The following is a 15,930-nucleotide window of genomic DNA, read 5'->3' on the forward strand; positions in this document are numbered from 1 at the left end:
GCCGGCTCCGGCCCTGGGACCGACGCCGAAGCTATCGCAAGCGCCGACGCCATCGTGGACGTCGACGCTGACGCCGCCGCAGATGGGATTGCGTGAATGGCAATGAGTCGAAAGGCGAGAACGACGGAGAAGTTTGTTTCGAATTGAAGACTTTAAAAGTCGATCAAATCTCGGAAAGGCCCCGTGCAATCGCAGATGCACGGAAGTCGTCTGTCCGCAAGTGTCCGAAGGTCAGAAACAGGCAGTTAACGCTTGGCCGGAAGAGGAAGAACACGCTAGCGGTCGCCGAGCGAAAAATGGCTCCATTCCGGAGGCCTGGATGAGAATCTTTGGAAGCTTCATAGAGCACAACCCGAGTTCTTCACTTCGCGAGAAGCGACGCTGGAGGACGACTCCGCGGCAATAATAGGGAAGTCGGCATACTCCGCGCTTCCCTTGACGCAGTTCAACAACAGTGATTTGCCGGAGATCTTCATGACGGAGTATGACCGGAAAGTCCGAAACGGTGGGAGTTTAAGCAGTTTTCTCCAGATGGTCACCGGGGCTGGTCAGCATCTCCGTCTTCACATCGTTCTTGGATATAAGAACGTGGAGACCTGTTGGGAGCTCGGAAGCCTGTACCGGGCGGTATGTGATAGGGAATGGATTGACATCTTCCTCAACTATTACGATGCCAAAGGCCAATGCACAACAGTGATGACCAAAGCCTTCCACCTCGGCAAGACGGCATAATATCCAAAGATATTCTACTCCGACCGTGACGTGCATCTGACAGCAGAAGCTGAGAGAACCAGGCTGAAGCTTCAGAAGGTGTACAACAGGCAAAAAAGCCTGGGACGATCTCGAGCGAATCATCGCAAGCAGCTCGTCGAGCGTTTCGCCGAAGGAACCGTTTCCTGGAACAAGATTTTCGTCGAAGCTTCAAGATTGTCAAGAAGGACTTGGATGGACTGATATCTTTTTATCAAAGCATGAAAAGCTCTCAGGGCACTGAGCGGGCTTTGGCGCGCTTGAACTCACAACAAATCATTAGAAAGTGGTCCATGAACCTTTTGTAGATGCAAATTTTCTCAGCAGCCGCGCAGCGTCCGCACGTGTCCGCCACGTTTCAGTGTCCTGACGACAATGAGCTTATCCACATGAAATAACAAGCTGGAAGGGTGGGTGCATTTATTCGAAATGCGCACCACCGTCGAAAAAACCAAAAGGAAGGCTGACTATCCGAACGTTCTCGTACACGACTCAGCCCTCACGTATGTCAAATTTCGTCAACAAATCGCGAGAAGAATCATAGTCCAGAGAACGGAGGTCGAGGAAGATGGAGACCCGTCAAAGCCTCTGCTCATGCACACGGAAACGGTGAATTCCTCTGCACGTCACAGGTCACACGGGTCTTCAAGAACTTTATGAAGTGCCATTTGCCTGATCTCAACCACATCACCACGATGTCCATAAGAAGCAGTCATGGGACGATGATGATGGGGGCGTATCGGGACAAGAGGCTCTTCAGAGGTATCGACGACGACACTTTTCTGGCGATGCTTTGGAAAATCATGAACACCTCTGTAGAGAAACCCATGGCCACCTACATTGGCGTGGACCGCAGTGAGTTGGAGGATTATGTGAGGGCCCAATCGCACGCTTGTGATCGGAAACGTTTTGGGCGCCAAAATTGTCGAAGTGGCCGCCGAAGCACCGCGATGCCTTCTGCAGCTACTACAGGAACTCTGTCTTTACATGCCGCAGGCGGTCGTGAGGTCACCCGTGGCCACTCGTTGCGCCAGCTGTCGTCCATATGAGGCGTTGGCCACGTGGCTATGACCTAACGGGCATGCAGCGCCCATCTGGGACATGTGTCCAGATTTTATCCCAGGAATTTGTTTCACTGGTGAGCTTGCCCAAGGAGACACCAAGATGCAAGCGCCGGCAGTTTCGTGGTTAACGAAAATTTGGGGACAAATTGCCGGCCCAAAATTGCCCAAAGCGCCACCAAAGCGCCGCAATACCTTCGGGCCACTTCCAGAACTTTTCTTAACATGCAGCTCGGGGTCTTGAAATCACAAGTACCCACCGCGTCCGGCAGCTGTCACTATTGTAACGGCGTTGGCCACGTGGTCATGACCGTCCGGGCGTGCGATTCCTACCTGTGACACATGACGAGATTTTGGCCGAGAAATGTGTTGAAACAGTTAACACGCCCAAAGTGAGACAAAGGGGACATCAAGAGGCCCAGACCTGTGGCATTGTGGTTAACCAATGTTTGTGGCAAAATGGAGAGGGCGAGGGAAACCTGGGTGGTCGATATCCCAGACGCAATAACGGGATTGTAAAGGGGCTGGTGACTCGGACTTACAAGAGGTACGCCATGGTTGCGTTAGTAGCGCCGGCTCCGGCCCTGGGACCGACGCCGAAGCTATCGCAAGCGCCGACGCCATCGTGGACGTCGACGCTGACGCCGCCGCAGATGGGATTGCGTGAATGGCAATGAGTCGAAAGGCGAGAACGACGGAGAAGTTTGTTTCGAATTGAAGACTTTAAAAGTCGATCAAATCTCGGAAAGGCCCCGTGCAATCGCAGATGCACGGAAGTCGTCTGTCCGCAAGTGTCCGAAGGTCAGAAACAGGCAGTTAACGCTTGGCCGGAAGAGGAAGAACACGCTAGCGGTCGCCGAGCGAAAAATGGCTCCATTCCGGAGGCCTGGATGAGAATCTTTGGAAGCTTCATAGAGCACAACCCGAGTTCTTCACTTCGCGAGAAGCGACGCTGGAGGACGACTCCGCGGCAATAATAGGGAAGTCGGCATACTCCGCGCTTCCCTTGACGCAGTTCAACAACAGTGATTTGCCGGAGATCTTCATGACGGAGTATGACCGGAAAGTCCGAAACGGTGGGAGTTTAAGCAGTTTTCTCCAGATGGTCACCGGGGCTGGTCAGCATCTCCGTCTTCACATCGTTCTTGGATATAAGAACGTGGAGACCTGTTGGGAGCTCGGAAGCCTGTACCGGGCGGTATGTGATAGGGAATGGATTGACATCTTCCTCAACTATTACGATGCCAAAGGCCAATGCACAACAGTGATGACCAAAGCCTTCCACCTCGGCAAGACGGCATAATATCCAAAGATATTCTACTCCGACCGTGACGTGCATCTGACAGCAGAAGCTGAGAGAACCAGGCTGAAGCTTCAGAAGGTGTACAACAGGCAAAAAAGCCTGGGACGATCTCGAGCGAATCATCGCAAGCAGCTCGTCGAGCGTTTCGCCGAAGGAACCGTTTCCTGGAACAAGATTTTCGTCGAAGCTTCAAGATTGTCAAGAAGGACTTGGATGGACTGATATCTTTTTATCAAAGCATGAAAAGCTCTCAGGGCACTGAGCGGGCTTTGGCGCGCTTGAACTCACAACAAATCATTAGAAAGTGGTCCATGAACCTTTTGTAGATGCAAATTTTCTCAGCAGCCGCGCAGCGTCCGCACGTGTCCGCCACGTTTCAGTGTCCTGACGACAATGAGCTTATCCACATGAAATAACAAGCTGGAAGGGTGGGTGCATTTATTCGAAATGCGCACCACCGTCGAAAAAACCAAAAGGAAGGCTGACTATCCGAACGTTCTCGTACACGACTCAGCCCTCACGTATGTCAAATTTCGTCAACAAATCGCGAGAAGAATCATAGTCCAGAGAACGGAGGTCGAGGAAGATGGAGACCCGTCAAAGCCTCTGCTCATGCACACGGAAACGGTGAATTCCTCTGCACGTCACAGGTCACACGGGTCTTCAAGAACTTTATGAAGTGCCATTTGCCTGATCTCAACCACATCACCACGATGTCCATAAGAAGCAGTCATGGGACGATGATGATGGGGGCGTATCGGGACAAGAGGCTCTTCAGAGGTATCGACGACGACACTTTTCTGGCGATGCTTTGGAAAATCATGAACACCTCTGTAGAGAAACCCATGGCCACCTACATTGGCGTGGACCGCAGTGAGTTGGAGGATTATGTGAGGGCCCAATCGCACGCTTGTGATCGGAAACGTTTTGGGCGCCAAAATTGTCGAAGTGGCCGCCGAAGCACCGCGATGCCTTCTGCAGCTACTACAGGAACTCTGTCTTTACATGCCGCAGGCGGTCGTGAGGTCACCCGTGGCCACTCGTTGCGCCAGCTGTCGTCCATATGAGGCTTTGGCCACGTGGCTATGACCTAACGGGCATGCAGCGCCCATCTGGGACATGTGTCCAGATTTTATCCCAGGAATTTGTTTCACTGGTGAGCTTGCCCAAGGAGACACCAAGATGCAAGCGCCGGCAGTTTCGTGGTTAACGAAAATTTGGGGACAAATTGCCGGCCCAAAATTGCCCAAAGCGCCACCAAAGCGCCGCAATACCTTCGGGCCACTTCCAGAACTTTTCTTAACATGCAGCTCGGGGTCTTGAAATCACAAGTACCCACCGCGTCCGGCAGCTGTCACTATTGTAACGGCGTTGGCCACGTGGTCATGACCGTCCGGGCGTGCGATTCCTACCTGTGACACATGACGAGATTTTGGCCGAGAAATGTGTTGAAACAGTTAACACGCCCAAAGTGAGACAAAGGGGACATCAAGAGGCCCAGACCTGTGGCATTGTGGTTAACCAATGTTTGTGGCAAAATGGAGAGGGCGAGGGAAACCTGGGTGGTCGATATCCCAGACGCAATAACGGGATTGTAAAGGGGCTGGTGACTCGGACTTACAAGAGGTACGCCATGGTTGCGTTAGTAGCGCCGGCTCCGGCCCTGGGACCGACGCCGAAGCTATCGCAAGCGCCGACGCCATCGTGGACGTCGACGCTGACGCCGCCGCAGATGGGATTGCGTGAATGGCAATGAGTCGAAAGGCGAGAACGACGGAGAAGTTTGTTTCGAATTGAAGACTTTAAAAGTCGATCAAATCTCGGAAAGGCCCCGTGCAATCGCAGATGCACGGAAGTCGTCTGTCCGCAAGTGTCCGAAGGTCAGAAACAGGCAGTTAACGCTTGGCCGGAAGAGGAAGAACACGCTAGCGGTCGCCGAGCGAAAAATGGCTCCATTCCGGAGGCCTGGATGAGAATCTTTGGAAGCTTCATAGAGCACAACCCGAGTTCTTCACTTCGCGAGAAGCGACGCTGGAGGACGACTCCGCGGCAATAATAGGGAAGTCGGCATACTCCGCGCTTCCCTTGACGCAGTTCAACAACAGTGATTTGCCGGAGATCTTCATGACGGAGTATGACCGGAAAGTCCGAAACGGTGGGAGTTTAAGCAGTTTTCTCCAGATGGTCACCGCGGCTGGTCAGCATCGAGTTCCACGCCGCGTTGGAAGAGCTGACAGCTCGCGTGGTTCTCGTCGAGAATTCGCTAACCGATGCGACCAAAGGCCGAGAGCCGGAGGTATTCGAATCGCTGCAGCTCGCCGCCAAGGAAGCGCGGCAAGACGCGAATCAAGCCCTGGAGACTCTGGCCAAAACAAGGGGCAGCATCGATGATAAATTCGACCGCGCTGCGCGCCGCCTTAAGGACCTTGACCAGGCTGCGGGCCAGTCCGGACCAAGGTTAGAGGAAGGGCCGCTCTCCGACGATGAAAGGCCTGAAGACCGAACGAAGAGGGACAAGTTTGTCCGAATTAGGGACTCTAAAATGAGAAGTTCCAAGACAGCCAAAGGCATAAAGAAGAAAGGTCACTGGAGTGATGACCGTGAAAATTTCGACTCAAATTCGGAGTCGAATGGTTCGGAAGGAAATGGTGGCGACGGTTCGTCGAACCATTCAGGAAATTCCGACCGACGATCAGCAGAAGGAAATGGAATTTCTTCGAATAAGAAGAGCTACAAGAGAGGCGGAATTACTTCGTCCGCCTCGCGAAGGGATGTGGACGCGGAGCCAGAAGATATCGCGACGCGACGCGGCCCGCGATGGGAGGAGTTGGAGAAATTAAATCCGACCAACTACCTCCTCAAGAAGTTGCTTTCGCATCGGACGTACCGCTTGCGGAACCCGCAGACGTATTTGTCTAGCAGCCGGCGGTCCGCCGTGCGAAAATTTAGAAGAGACATACCACCGAAGGTGAAGAGAGACAATACGTTCACCGGCGATGATGGCGTGTTGGTTCTGGATTTCTTGGCCAAGCTGGTTCAAGAAATCGACACGCAAGAGATGAACGAAGGTCAAGCGATCCGCTTGTTGCCGGAGTTCCTCGGCGGAATAGCCCTAAGACAGTACACTTCTGTGTCACAGACGGCCGGAACCCACCATGGGAAAATTTCCGTCTGGCCAGAGGCTGTACAGTGGTTATTGCGAAGTTTCGCGCGACCGATGAGGCGATCCGCCAGGCCGTGCTCGCCTTGCGAGAAGTACATCAGAGACCGTCCGAAGACGAGATGGGATTCTATATTCGTCTGACAGACGCAAGCAATCGATGTGGAAACGTTTACTCGATGGAGGAACAAATCACGATGTTTATTGAAGGGCTCAACGCGAGTATCAAGCCGACGGTGTCCCAATATCGTCAGGACAATAGGGACTTGTCTTTCCTAAGGCTCGTTAATTATGCGAAGGCGCATGGCTCGGCGAGCCGCGCCCAGGGGAAGAAGTCAAAAGGGTCACCATGCAAGCGCCAGCGGCGCTGAGGAAGGGGAGCAAGCAGAATTCCCCGTATGCCCTGCGATAAATTCGCGGCCCTGCCCACCTGGCCGGTTTAATTTCTGGGTCAGAAGAAGTAAGCTCTCCTAACCAAAACGAGAATGGTTGTGGAGGTGCGCTTATCGCCGAGGGCGATTTTAATAAAATTATCGAAGGGAAACGGCTACGGAGAAGAAGACCCGAGCGGCGCGTCTACAGTAATGACGCGCACGCCTACGGGAAGGTCGTATTCGGACGCCACGGATCCCGTTTTATTGTTCCGAGGGCGCGGCCACACGCCGGCGCTGCGCATTCCGATGGAAGACAAGCGTACAACGTTTCGAAGGCCAGGTGTAGCATAAACACCCCCAGCGATAGGGGTGTATGCACAGCTCGACCGAGACCCTTGTCGATCGTGAAGACGGGGGTGAAGCGGGACACCAGCTAACGGCCCCGGGCAGCGGGCCCGGGCAGCGTGGTAGAGCGGGAACGGGGAGGACGCCGGTACGCGCAAGCGGTTCGACGCCTCCACGCCCCGGCGCGGTACTCAGTAACGATCCAGTACCGACGGGCGGAGCCGGAGCCGGCTCGTGGGCGTACCGCGCGCGTCCTCAACCCGCGCTCGGTGCCGCTCTAAGGTAGTTAGCGAGCGCTACCTTAGAATAAGCGGTAAGTCGGACCTTGACGGTCGGTGGGTGACAAGTCCGTGCTTGTCCTCCTCCACCGCCGCCGGTCCGCTCCATATTTAATATACAAAACAACCTATAACACTACAGTATCGAAGTACTGTAGTGGTCTACTGTAGCACGGATCAGACCGTACTGTAATAGTGTCAGCCATCGGGGCTGACAGTACACGTGTGCGCGCGCTTCCGTCCCGTGCGGCACACGTGTGCACGTGTGCGCCCTGTACCCGACGGGTGCACGTGGCCACGCGCCGTAGTACTGTAGAGCATCGGGCCCTAGAGTATTGGATCCCGTTGTTGATCTAATCTAACTAAAAAGCCCCAGGGGGGAATATACTATACCAGGCTGGATGGGAAGGCCGCAACATCAAGGAAGGCCGCCGGCCCGTGGAGGACCGAGGCCGCAATATCCCTTCAAGAAGCACGGACTGGTGTGCTATCACTGTTACGAGAAGCGGCACGCCGCGCCAACGTGCATTCTTTCCCTCCGAGAAATGCACCGAGTTTTGGAAAATTATGAGGCGTTGCCTCCGATGGAGAGATTGGGGATACCATCGACGAGTTATCTGAAGGTCAAGAATTGCTTCGATTCGCAGACGGCGAGCACGCCGAGTGCTTCAACGCCGAGGTCGAACCAACCCTTTAGAGGCCCCGCCGCGGGGCCCGCGTCGTCGGACGTGAGAAGGAACCCGCAGCCGCAGGGAAAATAGAGAGGGGAATCTCGAAGGAGTCACGAGAGGTGCAGGTTCAACGTACTGCGTCCGGGACTCAGTCCCGTTCCCCGTCTCTAGCAAAAAAGGAAGGCCTCGACGACGAGGTAGTTGGAATAGTGGGTAGGCCGAAGGAGCCGACTGTTATCAAGAAAATTCTAAGTCGAGACAAGGATAGTCCGATGGATCAAATTCGTAGGCCCTGGTACAGGGTTAAGCGACAAGAATGTCCTGAAAAGATCTTCGTCCTCGCGCGAAAAAACTACAAAGTTTACGCGGATATTGGACCAACGGTCGGATTGATGAGTCGAGTGTTGTCAGTGTTGGACACAGGCGCCGGACCGAATTTGGTCCGAAAGTCGGAACTTCCGGCAGGAATGGAAATGTTGGTGTACTACGGATTGACCCAAGACATCGGCGACGCGAACAATAGGCCACTCCGGACTCTCGGCACAATTAAAATGCCTGTGAGGCTTGGAAGATTTGTGGCCGCAGCCGAGTTTATTGTATGCGAAAAACTCGCAGTCCCGCTCATTCTAGGCGCGGACTACTGTGACCGATTTGTGGAAGCAATTTATCCAAGGAAGAAAATGGTTGAGTTGGCGCATTTCTCGGAGGTTCCGATAGTTAGACGGTTCTCGACGAGAAAAGGGAAGAAGAATCTCGTCCCGGGAGAGGACGAGAATGATGGAAAGGGGGAGCGAATTTCCCCTAAGGCAAAAGTGGCAAGAGCCACGACTATCGAGCCAGGGACGCAACGCATCGTTGAATGCACCTCGAAGAGGGCGGGCTTGGTTGTGGTTCAGCTGTACTCGTCGTTGTACGAAAGGCACGGGTTGACGTGCACGAATGGTGTCGTTCAGGTTGAGCCTGACAGGCCATTTCGTTTACTCGTTGCGAATTTTAGGACGTACCCTGTCAGGGTGCAAAAAGGCCAAGTGGTGGCAGAATTATTACCGCATCCGAGGGCCGTGCTTGAGAGCAAAAACACCATTGGTGAAGTTCTCGGAATTAAAGAAAGGCAGAAAGAAACTTTTCCTAATTCTACCAAGACGCCTACGGGCGAGACAAGATGCAAACCGTCGGATCAAGCGCCTGAGTACCAGCCAGAAGAACGGTCGAGTGGGCTCTCTGCGACGGCATCGTCGAAACCGGAGCAGCGGATTGAGACCCCACCGCCGGACGTGGAGGACCTCGACCTGAGCCACGTGCCGGAACGGCTGCGCGAGCGGTTCCGACGGATGTTGAAGAAATACTCTAAGATGTGGGATGGAACCCTTGGTGAAATTAATACCACGGTCCACCTGATCGAGCTGGTCCTGGAGACCAGGCCCATCGCACAAGCTCCCTACAGAGCCGGTCCAAAGGCTCGGGAGGTCGAGGACGCAGAAGTACAGAAGATGTTAGAAGCAGGAGTCATCGAACCGGCGCAGTCAGAATGGGCGTCGCCCGTTTTATTAGTGCCCAAGCCGGACGGATCGATGCGCTTTTGCGTAGACTACCGCAGGTAAAACGCGGTAACAGTGAAGGACACGTACCCTTTGCCGCGCATGGACGAGTGTCTGGACTCGTTAGGAGACACCAAGGTCTTTTCCGCGTTGGACGCGATCTCGGGATATTGGCAGATGCCTATCCCTGAGCGCGACCGCGACAAGACGGCATTTTCGTGTCACTCAGGACTGTGTCGCTTCTCAAGAATGCCCTTCGGGCTAACTAACGCGCCAGCGACGTTTCAGAGAGCCATGGATATACTGCTCTCTCCGTTCCGATGGAAATGCTGTTTGGTGTATCTGGATGACATAATAATTTTTAGCAAGTCGTGGGAGGAGCACATCGTGCACGTGGATGAAATACTTTCCGTATTGGAAATGGCAGGTGTCAAGCTCAAGCTTCGCAAGTGTGAATTTTTCGTCGAAAAGATCAGGTACCTGGGCCATGTCGTTCGGCTAGGTACATTGGAGGTTGATACCGCTCGCATCGCGGCGTTGGAACAAGTGAGGTACCCTCAAACGCAGACCCAGCTCAGAAGCTTCTTGGGACTTTGTAATGTGTACCGTCGGTTTGTCCCACATTACGCGAAAATTGCGCATCCGCTCAATCAACTATTGAAGAAGGGACAACAGGTGCAGTTGGAAAGATTCGACGAACCGTGCAAGAAAGCTTTTCATAAGCTCAAGGACGCCATCTTGGCACCGCCGGTGTTGGCGCTGCCGAAGAAGAACCTACCATACTCGGTAGATACCGATGCAAGCGACTATCAAATCGGCGCTGCATTATTTCAAACCCATCCGGATGCGCAACGTAAACCCATCGGGTTCTTTTCAAGAACGTTAGCCGCAGCCGAGAGAAACTATTCTGTATCAGAAAAAGAATGTCTAGCGGTAATTTGGGCCGTACAGACTTTAAGACCATATCTATATGGCGAGCACTTCATTGTGCATACCGACCATGCCTCATTGAGGTGGTTGATGAATGTAACCGACCCCAGCGGGAGATTAATCCGATAGAGGCTCCGCCTCTCGGAATTTGATTTCGAAATCAAGTACAAGAAGGGCAAGGCTAACAGTCAAGCTGATGCCCTGTCAAGATTACGGACCGCAGGAGAAACCGTCGACGAAATCGACGACGAAATCCCATGCTTCATGGCCGAACCGGCCGAGGGTACAGTGGAGAACGAGAACAGTGTTGATGCGTTAGACGACATCCTCGCTCTTGAGGGGGGGCCGCCTCTGATCGCCTCGATCACTTCCAAGCTGTCACTCCGGAGGAGCTCATTCGCGAGCAAGCCGTCGACCCCTTCTGCAACGGCATCATGGAAGAAATGGACGCCGGAAAGGTGAGAACGTTCAGCATGGAGACTGAGGAACTGGAAGGAACTCTATGCCGTACCGCGGCGGAGTTTGTACAAGTGGTGATACCACAATCGTTAAGGGACCGCGTCCTAGGGTTGAGCCACTACGCAAAATTTGCAGGACACCCGGGACGCAGGAAACTTTACAAGACATTGAGAAGATATTTTTATTGGCCTACGATGGACCTAGACTGCTACGCAGTTGCGAAAAATTGCGCCGCATGCGTGCGAGAACGAGTTAAGTTGAGGAATAATACAAAGGAAATGAAGCTGTTTACGCCAAAAGGCTCCTTTGGAGTTCGTCGCCATCGACATTCTCGGTGAGTTAATTACCACCAAACGAGGGAATCGCTACATCCTCGTGATCAGCGATCGATATTCCAAATTGGTACGAACCGTACCTCTCAAGAAAATTACTGCCGCACACATAGCGCAAGCCTTTTTGCATCATTGGGTATTCGTATACGGACCACCGGTCAAGCTGTTGTCCGACAACGGGACACAGTTTACGGCTCGGTTCTTCCAGAACATTTGTCGAATTTTGGGGATACGCGATGTCTTCACGACCACCTATCACCCTCAGGCCAACGGCCAAGTTGAGAGGTTTAACCGCACGCTGACTTCCGCGTTGCGAAAATATGTCGGAGAACATCCGAAGGACCGGGACCTATTTAGCGACGCTGTGACGTTTGCATACAACACACAAGTTCATCGAACTACGAACATCGCGCCTTTCGAGCTAGTGTGGGCGCGGGCACCAGGAAGCGTCGCGTTACAAGCACAGCCAAGTTTGGAAGGATTTAGCTCGAATCGAGCGTACTACCTGAAATGGCAGTCGTGGTTGGAAAGCCTGATGAAAGGCGCTGATAAGGGCCTGCGAAAAGAACAAGCGCGCTACAAGCGAAACTTTGACGCAAGGCTTCGCAAGCCGAAGTATGACATCCCTTCAAGATCCTACGTTTTCCTCCGGAAGGAACCGGGGACCGCAACAGAACCTAAAAACAAGCTGGCACAACTTGCCACGGGACCGTATGCAGTTAAGAAATCAGATAAGAACACGGTTGTCATCGCCATAGGCGACCAAGGAGAGCGCGTGTCGCGAGATAGAGTCGAATTAGCCCCTAGTCCTATGCACTACATGCCGATATCAGGCCTACGACAGACTCTACAGTTCCTCAGCGGACGCGAGGTAAATCAAGAATGCGACGCGATGGAGAGTGAGGATGGTCCTCCCACGCGAGCGCAGATGTTAGAGGACGAGGAAGATGTTGTCAGTCGAAACCCGTCAGCGGAGATACCGCAAGACCTACGGAGGACAAGTAATTGAGAAGAGTTGGAGTCGGAGAATCTTCAGGAGAGGGAAGAAATTAACCCCAGACGCGAGGAAGAAAATGAGAACGCCGAGTACGTGATAGAAAAGATCATCGATCACGGGTATCAAGATGAGGAATTAATCCTCAAGGTGAAATGGTATGGATATGAGAAGAAGGACGCGACGTGGGAACCAGTCGCATCATTACCGCGCAGCGCAGTTGTAAGATATTTCCGAAGAAAAAAGTTACCCTTGCCGCCGCAGGTCGCGCGCGCACAAGCGGGGTAGCCTCTGTCAGAGGGTTGTCAAGTCGGAATAGGTACTGTGGGACGCAGCGCGAAGTTAGAAAACAAGGGTAGTCGTAGGAGTAGGGATCATAGGGGATGACGAGAAGGAGAGATAGGCAAGTCTGTGTCGCCCCCCTCGCACATGGACAGAGCGGCGAGTGTCGCCCTGTCAAGAAATGAAGAAGTTATTGTAGTCTCAGGTGGAGACCATGCGCAAATTACGTATGGTCACGCGTCGCAGTGGTGCGCACGTGAATTGACGTTTGGATCAGGGATCCGCACCCGTCCGTAGGAACTTGAGAGGAAAATTTTATGAGGTTTTTTACAAGGGAACACAACGCAATGGTGCGCGAGCAGATGCGGGACACAGGAGATGACGCGAATTTTTAATCCAAATCAAGAAAGAGATGGAGTTGCTGCAAATTTGTTTTCGCCAACCACAGCCGACGATACCTACCACGAAGTCGATCTGCGACCAAGTCCAGAAAAGCGGACCTGAAGCTGACTGAGCTTAACAGATCAACGGACTAATGCTTGTCGAGCAGGGAAGAATTACTGTCTGCGACAGGCCCGTGGTTACGAGGATGGACGCTCAAGGAGGTCGTAGCTGTCGCTCCGTCATCGCCGATCGATCTCGTTCTCCAAATCCCCTCCCTGTCTCCTGCGCGCGAGCGACTCTCACACACTCTGATTCATAACGAACCGTCACTTGTCTTCTAGGGTGTTTTGCTCCTTTTTGTTTCTATTTTGGGTTCTGTCCCGTTTATTTTTTTATGTGGAGACAGGAACACGATCGCGCACGGCGGACGCCGACGAGCAAGTCGCTCGTCGAGAAGTGGGATCTTGTTGCACAAGCAAGGGCGGTGATCGTCGGTCGGTTTAGCACCATGAACCGCTTGGGTTAACGTGCGGACATATACTGCAAGGGGTGGGGGAATAGTTCTGTCAGTTTTCGTTGTATATGAGGATGAAGAAAATCGGCGCGACGTCGTCACCAAGAGGATCAACCGCTTGCTTTTCAGTTGTTTGGTCTTTTTCCACTTCTATCTCTGTTTTGTTTTTGTTTTTATTTCCTTGGTTTGAGACGTCGACGACACAACCCGGCACAGCGTACACCTATCAGCAAACTTACAAGGGCTAGGGAAGAACGAAGAAGAGGTTTATCGAAAAAGGGGAAGAAATGGGTCGACGACGTAAGATACGTTAACACGACCCGTGAATACTTTAACCGCGTGACAGACTGAAGAGGGACTTTCTCCCGTCAGACGAATGAACTTGCGACGCACCAGCCCCACCTCGGAAACCGGATCGACATTTTTGAGGTCCACTCGAGAAGAGGAGACTCCCACTGATCACATTTCGTCAATCTCTTGACACTACTATTTTTATATACCGTGAGGGACGAGCGAGGAGTATGAACGTGCGCCTAAGCCCGGGACGCGACGCGCACGAGCGATAGATGGCTCTAGAAGTGGGGAGCGTCCAAAGGGAGACGCGGTCGTCGACACCAGTGGAGTTTTTCCCTCCGCACGTAAGATGAGAAATCGGAAGGCGGAGAGGACGAAATTGGTTTGGGGAATGCAGGCTCACCTTCGAGGACGTCGTCTCACACTGTCGTGCACTGAGGGGGAAGGGTGGGATCCCCCTCTGGCAGAGTGCGCGCGTTCGGGGGGCGCGTGTAGGGGATTATCGGGAGACCACCCGTAAGGGACCGGTACGGGGCCGGGCGCGAAGCGCAGTAGGGAAAGTAGGGGAAAAAGTGGGGGAAATAGAGCGCAGGAGGGGCGGAGCGGTAGGGACAGCTGTCGCACGGAGAGCCGGGCGTAGCGGGACGACGCGCGCGGTAGAGACAGGTGGGAATCGGGACGCAGATGGCTCGCAGGGTACCGTCGGGGGACGGGGACCGACGCCAGGCTACGACTCCGTTCCGGAAACCCGAGTGGTAGACCCAAAGCTTCGTGAGGATTTACGTAGGGTCGGACGTCGGCTATATACTAGCCGGCGTCGGACCTATAATTAATTAAACTAAAAATACTAAATTAAAACGACGGCGGCGACGGCCGGAGAAACTCCTGTTGGGGAGGTATGACAACCATTACACGTGGGGAATGACACCTGGACACAGGGGCCTTGATGCACGGTTACACGTGGCGTGAGGTACACGTGTGCACCGGAGGGGGAGCCGCGCTGGCCGGGGACAGGTGTCCCGAATGAGAAGATGAGGGGTGTCAGTGCACTACACACACAACCTCCCCAAAGAAAGGACAAGAATCACGGAAATGACCCCTCACCCGTCATAGCCGCAACGCCTCGCGACCCACATCCATTACCTCATGATCGATGATACAACAACGTCTAGCATATTATTGCCACAAACCTCCTATCCGAAACATTGATCCCCCACAACACTGTCTACGGCGCAACTCCGCCCCAGCCCCCCGAGTAACGCACGCCGACCCTCTCACATCAGTCGTAACAGACCCTCCGGGTACGATATACAATCATATCGGCTATGTCCGGTGACCTCGGTTGCGCTGTGTACAGACAAAAAGAAAAGAGAGAGAAGATGGAAAAGGAACTTGTTGTGCCGTTCCGTCAGAAGACGCAGAGACCCCGGAACAACTTTCCTCTCGTGAAGGGGGAGAATTGGAGGACAGCCGACGGTCCGTGAGGAGTCTAAATGGAAAAAGAAAAGGGAATTTGAGGGAAGTGACCCTGACCCGACGAGCTAAAAGAGCTCAACAGAGCCGCACGGAAGGCATCTTGAGGAACGCCTTGACGAGCTCAAACGGGGACATGATATAGAACCAAACAGGTCGCTGGCAACAATAGACCCTCAAACCGAGGCTCCCCGGAGGAAACTTTCTCGGACCCCGAGTATTTTTCTCATACCCCTGGGCATGAGGTGTGACAATCCATTGACACAGTTTCCGATCACGTTCGTTTTCGCTTGAGACAAGGACAGGGGCCTTTCGCACCCGACCATTCCCCGTCGGTGAAGAAGAGGATACCGCCAGCCCTGACTAACAATGGCGAACACAGACGAAACGGCACTGCAAAGACCCCAAGTGTGCGGTTCGACTTGCTCGAGACGACATCACTGCGCTATTTCAAAAAAGGGAGTGAGAAGGGACGTTTGAAAAGAAAAGAAAAACGCGCATGACGCTTACGAGTCCGTCGGAAGAGAGGAAGGGCTACGTGGTCGCCTGAAATTGACGGGACTGCCGAGTAGAGCTCAAAATTGTGTTGACATTTGAGGTCGACGAGCTCGAATGAAAGCTCGAACACAGCAATGACCCATATTTATTTGTTGAGGTTCCGGAACCCCCCCGCCTGACCAAAGCTGACAATAGTGAGCTTTATCAAAAAAAGGCCCCGAGAACGGATTGACGTCGCTAATATGAGAGGGAGGAACTAGCAGGACGTTTTGGACGAAGGGTATGTCACG

The sequence above is a fragment of the Chondrus crispus genome, genomic scaffold (assembly GCF_000350225.1).
Source record: "Chondrus crispus Stackhouse genomic scaffold, scaffold_130, whole genome shotgun sequence".
Taxonomy (NCBI): Eukaryota; Rhodophyta; class Florideophyceae; order Gigartinales; family Gigartinaceae; genus Chondrus; species Chondrus crispus.